We start from the raw sequence: 11,638 nt of genomic DNA on the forward strand, positions 1-11,638 counted from the left end.
GCTCAGGGAAATCATTAAAAATGGAGCTGGCTGTTGAATAATGGCATATATTTGGCACTCTTAGGGGACTTAAATTTTTTTCACATTATTGCATGCTTTGGTGAAGCTTATTAACTTATCTATGCAGCAAGCAATTTTAAATATATTTCTTTCTAAAAGATTAAATTAAGATTTCACCTGCCTATTTATTTACATACTGATGATCACAGAGTCAAACTATATTTTTGATTTTGCCAATAAGTTGAATGGGGTTATTTGTTAAACTTTAGATTATATAAATCAATGAAGCATGTATCCAAAGTACAAAATATATAATTGGAAAGCACAGTTATAGATTCCTTAGCATTTTTCTAAGCATCAGTTGAGTGAGTATTAGACATCTATCTTAAAAATAGAGGTCACATTAAGGCAGATATCAGAATAGTTGAGATAAAATTATGTTTTGACCTGGGCTAAATTGCTGTTGCTGATTATGATGGTAATGTTTTAAATTATTTCTCTTTATTGAGTTTTACAAAATAATTTATAAAAGTAACATATGAGTGGAAGCAATTAAAAATACAAAGAGATAGGTGAATAGTTTGATTCCTTCTTACTACTAATTCCACCACCATGAGGGGATAGCAGTTTCTTCCACAGCTTTTGCTAAAGCTAGTAATTAAAAGGATCCGTAGACCCCTGAGGTTCCCTGAGACCATCTCCAAAGTACATAAAGTCAAAACTGTTTGTACAACAATATTGAGATATTAGTTGTTGTGCTGACATTTGCAAATGATGATACAAAAGCAATGAGTAAAACAGCTGGGGGCTTAGGACAAATCAAGACAATGTCAGCAATCTGAACGAGCAGTCATTGTATTTTTCATAGCAATTGCAGTGGGGAAAGATGCCAGTTTCACTTAAGAATATCCTCACTGAAGCAATAAAAAGTGTTAATTTTATTAAAATCAACCCTTGGGTACATGTTGTTTTTAATATCCCATTTGATGGAATGTGAAGTACATAAAGGATTTCTGGTACCTACCAAAGTGGGATGGTTGTCTCCAGGAAAATCATGTGTCATTGTTACATTTGCAAACTGCTTCTTTCATTTAATGTCATTTTTACTTGAGAAACTGACAAACTGATTATTTTGACTTAAGAGTTTGGCAGGTATTTTGTCAAAAAAAAATAAGTAAAGAGAACCTGTCACATACAGGAAAACAACTGACATTAGTTGCTAATGATAAAATTCAAGGGTTCACGTGAAAAATTCAAATTTTGGAAAAATCATATCCACCATTCTGAGACCAATAACTTCCCATCATTTAAAGACTTTCTTGATAAGGTTGTGGTGATATGAATGAATGTGATCTCTTTGATACTGGATTATGAAATTTGGAAACTTTTAGAAGATCTGCATAACTCAGTAAACCAATAATTTCCAAATTACCATTGCATGATGTTGCAAAATTATCCTCAGGTACATTGTCCTTTGAAAATGTGAGAGCAATGGGTTTTAATATAACAGAGTATAATAAAAAATATTGACGTGAGAAGGTGATTTAAGAAAAGTTTGAAGAACATATATCATGAAAAGAATTAACAGAGAATTGAGCAAATAGATTTATTTTAAATAAATTATTTTAAAATGTGATGTTCATCATTAAAAAATGACTTCAAGAAAGTAAGATAATGGTATGAGAATGAAAAGCAAACCAGCAGAAATAAGAAAATAATAGATGCAAGATACATTAAATTATTACAGAAGTAAGAGCTGCTGTAGAAGAAAAAATATATAATGAATGTGTCAAGAATACAGTAAAGTGAGAAGTAGTTGATTTGAAATGGAAATGAACATAAATATAATTTTCAATAAGGTGATTGAACATTAAGAAGACAAGTTTACAAGTAATACATAGAAGTATTGTGAATGTAAAAGTAGGGAACTTTTCTGGTACAGAAAGAGAAAAATCTGTACAAATTTGTATAGTCAGTACTGGGGAGGGAATGACGCAAAAAAAATTCACACCAATATAATCTATAAAAGTTCTGAACGCCATTAATCAAGAATTATATGAATCACTGTACAAAAATGGCTCATAAACAAAGAGATTTGAGAAATTTACATCAACCAAATTATATTTAAAAATAAAAGGCAACATTTAAAAATTCAAAGTATACTGTACCGATGAGCAATTTTGGAGAATATAATCTTGAATATGATATTCAGCCAAAGAAAACATGAAATACAAATTAATAATCTTTTTTTAAGAAATATCATAAAAGGGACTGATACTGAAAATTCAATGCATTAAAATAAAAACAAAACAAAAAGACTAAACAAAAGCCAGACAGCATTCACGATCAGTGATGAGAGGAAAATGCAGTGTGCACATTTCCTCTTCTTACCCCATTTTAGATCAATACTTATTGAACAAACTGGATTCATATGGCTACAATAACATGATAACGTCAAGCTTTTAATTTATCACCTTAACTTCTGAGAGCTCTCTCAGAGGCTAATGATCTCTTTCATTTCAGTAAGTTCTTTTAGTCAGTGCCTATTTAGTCTATTATCCACTTTAAATTCAAGTAGAATTACATTTAAAATGTTATTTTAAGAATCATGTATATTATGTGTAATTTTTGTAAAAGTATTTCATCTATCAAGCCTTCAACTGTAAGTAAGCTTAGAGCTATATCTGAAATCAAGTTCACCAGATATTGGCAATTTCATTTTCTGAGTGAAATGATTTAGAAAGATATTTCCTTTTCTTTTTCTATTTTTAACTTAACTCTTCTATGTTGGCTGAGTTATTTTCATAATTGTTTTATTAAAAGTTAATACTCTTTTCAAAAAGAAATTTATTTCCTGGGAAGAAAACTCTTATAAACTTCTTTATTATTTAGCATGCCTCTATAGAGAAGAAAAACATACATATCTTTAACCATTTCTAGGTTCATGACCTAGACCCCTATAGCAAAAATACAGATTAATGAGAGAAAAGCATAACAAATCTATTTAATAAAAGTTTTATGTGGCAAAGGATCTTTCAGAAATGAAGACGAGGGAAACATCTTATGTCTGTGAACAGTCATGCAGAAGTTTGGTTGACTGCCAAAGAGTAGACTCTGAAAGCAATAAACTTGGGGGGTGGGCTTAGAGGACCAGTTTGTTCAGAGTCTTCTTGGCATCTCTTCTCTGAGTCTTCATTCCTTTCCTCCATGTACAGAGAACGCAAGGGTCTTAGGACCTACTATCACGGAAGGTAGATCAGATCATTCTTTTATGGCCTGCTTCAGAGGAGAAAGGCCAGAAGGTAACCTCTCTGTTTACGTGATGTTGTCTATTTCCTTCTTAAAATACTCAGAATGCCAAGATGCCATATAGTCGCATTTCCTGCACCTCATCACCCCACTCACAGTACATTCTTTTATTGAATTATACTGAAGTTTCACGATATCATTTCCCTGTTTATAACCTCAGTGAAGAAGGGCACTAAGTAGTCAGCATCATCTGGAAGCTTCTTTGTGGGCAGCTTTGCCATTGCAGATTGCTTAATGTTTTAATCATGGCTTTGATAACAACTAACATTTATCAGTATGATATGGTATGACATTATATTTCGCTGGATGTGACTTATTATATGACAGATGTTGTCCTTAACTTTTCAAATAGAGAAACTCATTTAAACTTCACAGAATCCATATAATGTAGGTACTTCCACCATTTCCACACTTGGATGAAGAGTCTCACTACTCTGTTGCCCAGGCTGGAGTACAATGGCACAATCTCACTCACTGCAACTCTGCCTCCTGGGTTCAAGCTATTCTCTAGCCTCAGCCTCCCAAGTAGCTGGGACTACAGGCAACCGCCACCACACCCGGCTAATTTTGTATTTTTAGTAGAAACAGGGTTTTGCCATGCCAGCCAGGCTGGTCTTGAACTCCTGACCTCTAGTAATCCACCCACCTCAGCTTCCCAAAGTGCTGGGATTGCAGGCGTGAACCAATGCACCCGGCCCTGATGGATTTTCAATGTGAAAATAAAATGTAAAACCTGTTCTTGGAGTTATTTCTAAAGAGAACTAACATCAGAATCACCTGAATCATCAGAATTGTCTATTTCAGAAAAATTAAATTCATCAAATGAATATTTGGCCAACAACTGAGAACCATGTTAACATCTTGCATAGGAATGCCACGTTTTCTAGGATTTAACATTTTCGGCAATCAGGAATGACTATATTTTGTAAATGGAAGTACTACTACTAAAACCAGAATGGTGTAAATAGAATGATATCTTTTGTTTCCAAAGTCAACATACTAAAGCAACACAAAAATAATAATAAAAGCAAGATATTTCGTGGCAAAGTTATCTTGGGGTAAATGTGGCAGCTGCAAGCACTGCCAGCAAGTATTCTCGCAGCAGACAGGAAAAGGGTTAATATCACCATTGATTGCTGTAGATGCTATGTTGGTTCCCTGCCTGAATTTCTCTCATAGGGCCAAGACCCATCTTCCAGCTGCTGTTGGCATTTTCTGCTAATGGCTCACAGCTGTAACCCCTATCCTGAGAATTGCCCTTAACTGATGGGATCTGCTTCTCCCAGGAAGTGATATGCCCCATCCTTGGATAGGTGGTTGCCCATAGTCAATAGCTGAGTGGTACAGGGGTACAAATGTGTGCTGGGATGACCAATTATCCCAGCTTTCCCAGGACTGGAAAGTTTTCTGCAACATGGAAATTTCAGGGTTAATACCCAGAAAGGACTGGGAAAACCAGGATGGTTGGCCACCCTACCTTTGGCTGCATGGAGAACAATCCTGAACTGAGATTTATATTCATAGCTCACTCCTAGATCAGACCAATGACAAGCTTGACCTAAGAGCACAACCTTACTCAGCTTTTTCCCTCTTTCCGATCCTGCTTCACGCCCACCCTTAAAGATTCCCTCAGTAAAGCATGTGCACTTGAATCCCTGTCTCTAGTTCTATTTCTAGGTAACTCAACCTAAGACATTGAAAAATTAGATATGGAGGGAGAAGAAAAAGGAAACATACTGATTAACTTGTTTTTCTGTCCTAGCAAACTGGGTTATGGGAGCACCTTTGAATAGGATGGAGGGGAGCCATGTTCGGAGGTACCATTGACTCATTCAAGAAGAATAAAACTATGAGAATTCTATCAGGCGAGTCCAGAGTCACTGGGACGACTGGAAAATCAGGTTTATGGCCATCCAGCCAGACATAATGCCCAGACACACCAAAGGGTTGGTCTGATGAGGACATATTGCCAATACTGGCAAGCAGCTTGTAACACTCATATATTTAGATGTTCATGTATGCTGCACCTAGCATCACCAACGTTACCTTCCAAGACAATTAATATTGATTCATCATCCACTCCTTGTAGGGAAAGTTGGTCAGAGCTATACCAACTCTGTCTTTAAAGTTTGAGGTAAGTTCATCCACTTGACAGACTCTAAGCTATGTAGTCATACCTTAGTTGCAAGGGAAGCTGAAAGAACAGGGTCACAATAAAGAAGGTGGGAAATTCTTCAAACAGGAAAGTGATTATAGTAACACAATAAGATAGCAAATAGCAATTACAGAAGAGGAGGTACAGTTTGGGCTGAGAATAAATAAAAAATACCACCACGGTCATGCAGTGGTAAGGTGAAGTAGAAAATAGGTGTTCTATTTGGATCATGTTGATGAAGGGTTAGGAATAGATGGTCTCCAGAGAAGGCTGATTCCTCCCATTCTTGCATATGCCTGCTACTTCCATCAATGAAGTCCACTTCTTGTCTTAGACTAACCTGTTGACTAGTTTTGATCCATGTAAAGTGATTGGTCCATAAGAGTCCTGGAAACATATTTGTTTTTTTGGAAACCAGCCACCATGGTATAAAGCTGAGGCTAGACAACTGAAAAGTGAGACCACTTGGAAAGGAGAAAAGCAACATGGAAGAGAATCAGGGTTCCCCAGCCAACAGTCCGTGCCACAACCCAGACACCTAGGGAGGTTCTTTTTAATGCTCCAGCCCAAACCAAGCTTCCAGCCACTACAGCGGCCTCAAACAACCACTATACTGATTCACCCACAGAATCATGAGAAATAATAAAATATTATTGTTTTAAGCCACTAAGCTTTGAGACAGTTTATTTTATGCTAATAGATACCTGAAACAAAAATTGCTACCAGAAATGGGGTATTTCCATAACAAAATTTTAAGACAAGTGACACTGGCCTTGGGACAGGGAACAAGGTAGGTCAGATAGTTTGTATCTTCCAACTTTATACTTGTTTATTTGCTTTTTCAAAGTAGTTTTTGCCATTCTAGTTTATTGGTATTTCTATAAAAACTTTAGAATCTCCTTGTGCATTTCTACAAAATTTTCTGTGGATATTTGATTGAAATTGCATAGCATCTATAGCTCAAACTGGAAAAAAAAAATGGCATCCTAACAATATTGTCTCCTGACATAAGGAAAAAGAAAACACAAACACACACACACATACACACACTATTTTTTGGTGTGTTTTATAATTTTTTCCAATAATATAGTTTCCAGTGTATACATTCCTTTAAAACTTTTGTCAGATTTATTCCTAAAGTAGTTCATATTTTTTCATGCTATTATAAATGGCATTTTAAATTTTTTACCAAGTTTGTATTGCTAGTATAAAGAAATATAATTAGTTTCAGTATATTAATCTTGTTTATTGCAATTTTGCTAAAATCACTTATTAGTTCCAGATTTTTATAGGTTTTTTTTCAGTTTATCTAGATGTCACATAAATAAAATTGTACATAAATAAATAGGATTTTACTTCTTTCTCTCATTTTTGGTAACATTGGATAGAATTGGTCACACTTTTTTTTCTTTTTTTTTTTTTTTTTTAATTTTTCTTGCATGGTCATGTTGGCTAGAACTGCCAGTATAGGTTGACTAGAAATGGCAAGAACAGACATGCTTATCTTGTTCCTGTCTTAAGGGGTATAATAGTTTGCTAGGACCACCATAACAAAATACCACAAACTGGGTAGCATAAACAACAGAAACTTATTTCTCACAGTTTTGGAGGCCAAAAGTCCAAGCTAGAGGCTTGATTTCCCCTGAGGCCTCTTGCCTCAGTGTGCAGACAGCCACCTTCTCATTGCATTCTCATATGGTCTTTTCTTTGTCTGCATGCATCCCTGGTGTCCCTTCCATGTCCTAATCTCCTCGTCTTATAAGGACGCCAGTCCAGCTGGATTAGGGCACACCTTAACAGCCTCTTTTTAACTTGATTACCTCTTTAAAGCCCCTACGTCAAAATACAGCCACATTTTGAGCTACTGGGGATTAGAGCGGGAGAACACAGTTCAGTCCATAACAGAAGAAAAGCTTTCGCTCCTTTAATATTAAATAGAATGCTATAGATGCCTTCTATCCGTTCGAGTAAATTCTCTTTTATTTTTATTTAAGAATTTTTATCAGCAATGGATGTTTGATTTGGAAAAAAGTATTTTCTCCATCTATTGTAGGAATCATGATTTTTCTGTTACAGTTTATTAATATGGTGATAATGGCAGGATTTGATTATGTTCCCCAAGATTCCCCCTGCCTTCCCAGGATATAGGCCCTGCATAATCTGTAGAACTGGGAATATGGTGAGTGTGATGGATTTTACTGCCCTGATTTTTACATGGCACTTTTGACTTTAAGAAAGAGAGGGCTCGGGCCGGGCACAGTGGCTCACGCCGGTAATCCCAGCACTTTGGGAGGCCGAGACGGGCAGATCACGAGGTCAGGAGATCAAGACCATCCTGGCTAACAGGGTGAAACCCCGTCTCTACTACAAAAAAAAATACAAAAAATTAGCCAGGCGTGGTAGTGGGCGCCTGTAGTCCCAGCTACTCGAGAGGCTGAGGCAGGAGAATGGCGTGAACCCGGGAGGCGGAGCTTACAGTGAGCCGCGATTGTGCCACTGAACTCCAGCCTGGGCGACAGAACGAGACTCCGTCTCAGAAAAAAAAAGGAAAGAGAGGGCTGGGCATCTGGGCATGGTGACTCATGCCTGTAATCCCAGCACTTTGGGAGGCCAAGGTGGGCCAATCAAGAGGTCAGGGGATCGAGACCATCCTGGCCAACATGGTGAAACCTCGTCTCTACTAAAATTACAAAAATTAGCTGGGCATTGTTGTACAGGCCTGTAATCCCAGCTACTTGGGAGGCTGAAGCAGCAGAATCGCTTGAACCTGGGAAGGGGAGGTTGCAGTGAGCCAAGATCACACCACTGCTATCCAGCCTGGTGACAGAGTGAGACTCCATCTCACACACACACAAAAAAGAGAGATTATCACATGAGCTCATTAAAAGCAGAGAGTTTCTTCCAACTAATTGCAGAAGAGCAAATCAGAGATTTGAAGCATGAGAAGGATTTCATGCACTGTTGCTGGCTCGAAGATAGAAGGAGCCACATATTAAGAAGTATGAATCACCTCTAGAAGCTGATGGTAGCCCCCCAATTGACAGCCACAGTAAAATGGGGACCTCTGACCTACAGCCACAACACACTGAATTCTGCCGATGAAAATGAACATGAAAGCAGATTTTTCCCCAGACCCTCCAAAAAAACACTCAAACCACCCAACACCTTTATTTCATCCTTGTAATATACCGACCAAGGGACTCAGCTACATCACACTGAACTTCTGACCTACAGAATATATACTAATAAATGGGTGTTGCTTTAAATGGCTAAATGTGTGGTAATGTGTTATGCAACATTCGAAAACTGATACATATGGTGAAATTAAATTGGTTGATTTTGGAATGGTAAAGTATCCTTGCATTCTGGAATGAATCCCACTTGGTGATAATATGTCATTCTTTGTAAATATTGCATGACTTAATTCACCAAAATGCTGTTCAAACGTTTACATCATATGTTCATAAGAAAGACGGGTCTATATTTTTCTTCTTTTGTAATATTTTTGTCCTAGTTTTCATATTAGGACACTGCAGGTTGCATAGAATAAGTTGGAAATATTCTTTCCTCATCAATTTTCTGGAAAAATGTATGCAGATTTGGTATTATTTCTTCTTTAAATATTTGATTGAATTTACCCATGAAGCCATCTGTGCCTGTAAGTTTCCTTGGGAAAATGGTTTTAACTACAGATTTAATTTCTTCAATCTATATAGCTATCTGAACAATTTATTTCTTAAGGGGTGAAATTGGGTAATGTATGTACTTGAAATTTATTACATCCAAATTTTCAAATTTATTGAAATAAATGTGTTTATGATATTTTACTATCCATTTAGTATTTTTAGAATCTCTCTTATTCCTGGTATTGGCAATTTGTGTCTTCTCTTTTTTTTCTGGTGACCACTCTGGCTAGAGGTTTATCAATTGTATTGATTTTCTCAAAGAACCACCTTTAGGTTTCATTGATTTTCTCTATTATGTTTCTGTTTGGTATTTCATTTATCATTGCTGTTATCTTTATTACTTCCTTTCCTCTGCTTATGTTGTATTTAATCTGCCCTTTTTTCTAGTTTTTGAGAGTGGGAGCTGAAGTTATTGATCTGACACTGCTTTTTTTCTAATATAGTTATCTCATGCTATAACTTTTAGCATAAGCCCAGCTTTACTGGAATGCCACAAATTTTCTTATACCATGTTTATATTTTCATTCAATATAAACTATTTTTTATTTCCTTTTTGATTTCTTCTTAGATCATAAGTCATTTAAAAGTGTATTTTTTAATTTCCAAATATTTGATCATTTTTGAGAGATTCCTTGGTGATTTATTTCTAATTTAACTCCATTGCAGTCAGAGAAAATAATCTGTATCACTTGAATTCTTTTAAATTGTATTGTAATCTGATTTATGGCCAAGAATATTATATATCTTGGTGAACAAGCACTTGAAAAAAAATGTGTATTCTACTGTTTTTCAGTTGAGTTCTATAAATATTAATTATCAATTATTAGGTTGATAGTATTGTTCATTTCTTCTGTATTCTTTCTGATGTTTTGTCTACATGTTCTATCAATTATTGAGAGATATACTGCAGTCCCTAAATAGAATCATCAATTTGAACATTTCCCTCACAGTTCTACCATATTTTTCTTCATGTATTTTGAAGATGCAAAAGTAGATTAAATAGAGGCTAAGAAGTTTCGGATTGTTACATATTCTTAATGAATTGATCCTTGTATCATTTTGAAATACTTCTTTCTCATTGGTAATTTTTTGTTATTAAATATTTTTCTGGTGTTAATGTCATCTCTCAAGTTTTACTTTGCTTAGTGATAGTATTACCATGATTTTTTTTTTTTTTGTCTTTTATGTGTAACTTTGTGGCTCAAATTTTGAAATTTTTACCACTATTAATTCTTTAAATAATTTTTCTGTCTCCTTTCCCTTTGAAGAGTCAAATTTCACTTACATATTTTCTTCAAAATTGTCCCACAGCTCACTGATGCTTTGCATATATTTTGAAAATTATTTTTCATCTAATCTCCAGTTAATCTCATTCAGTGTGTTTTTCACCTTACACCTTGTAGTTTTTATTTCTGGAGCTTCAATTTTGATCTTTGTATCTACTATGTCTTTGTATCTTTGTATCTACTATGTCTCTAGCTTTTTGAACATATGAAATATAACTCTAAGAATTGTTTTCTTCTTTTGGATCTTGCCTTTAAGATTTGTTTAGTAAGATCAGAGCAAAGTTTAGTCTAGGGCTAGTCACATCCCTCTTCTAACACAAGACCCTAGCACTTTATTCAAGCCATGTAAATGATGAATTTTCCATGGCAGGTGGAAAGAGGCACTATTCCCAGCCTTGTGTAGGCACCAGTTACTATTCCCGCTAATCCTTTTACAGATTTTTATTGGGCCTTGAGCAGTTTTATCCCACACATGTGCTGATTCCTTCTCTGTACAACCCTTTTCTTTCCTGTATCTTGTTCTGAAAACTCTAGCCTTCTTGGTCTCTCTGGATCTTGGTTCCCTCTCCTTGACGTAGGAAGTTTACTGGGTTCTGTGTGGGCTCCCTTCCCTGCATTATGCCATAGAAATTTTTGTAATCTGGGGCAAGTATAGAGCTTTCTTTAGTGGACTTTAAATAATGTCATTAGCTCCACAGGCTACCAGGTACACATCTAAATGGAAGAAAGAATTTCAGAAAAAGTTTCAAGTCAGTTTCCTCCACTCTTTCCACAGTAATCCCATTCCAAGTTCCTAACAACTCACATGATAAATGTAAGGAGACAGCAGTAAGTGAACAAGTAGATTTCAGTTGAGATACTTTTAACAGGAAAGATTTGAGCCCTAGTTCTTTGTCTGAATTCCTTATAATACCATTTTAATTCCAAGTGGCCCATAGAGAGCTCTGCATTCTCCATATCAAACCTTTAAAATCTTAAATTTATACAGCAGATGGGAAAACAGGAATTCTTCATCAATTCCACCTGCGTCTTGTTTACAAAGGAGCCATACTTATGACTAAGGGACCATTTCTTTTTTTTTTTTTTTTTTTTTTTTTTTTTTTTTTTTTTGAGACGGAGTCTCACTCTGTCGCCCAGGCTGGAGTGCAGTGGCCAGATCTCAGCTCACTGCAAGCTCCGCCTCCCAGGTTTACGCCATTCTC

Source organism: Macaca nemestrina, chromosome 5 (genome assembly GCF_043159975.1).
Source record: "Macaca nemestrina isolate mMacNem1 chromosome 5, mMacNem.hap1, whole genome shotgun sequence".
NCBI lineage: Eukaryota > Metazoa > Chordata > Mammalia > Primates > Cercopithecidae > Macaca > Macaca nemestrina.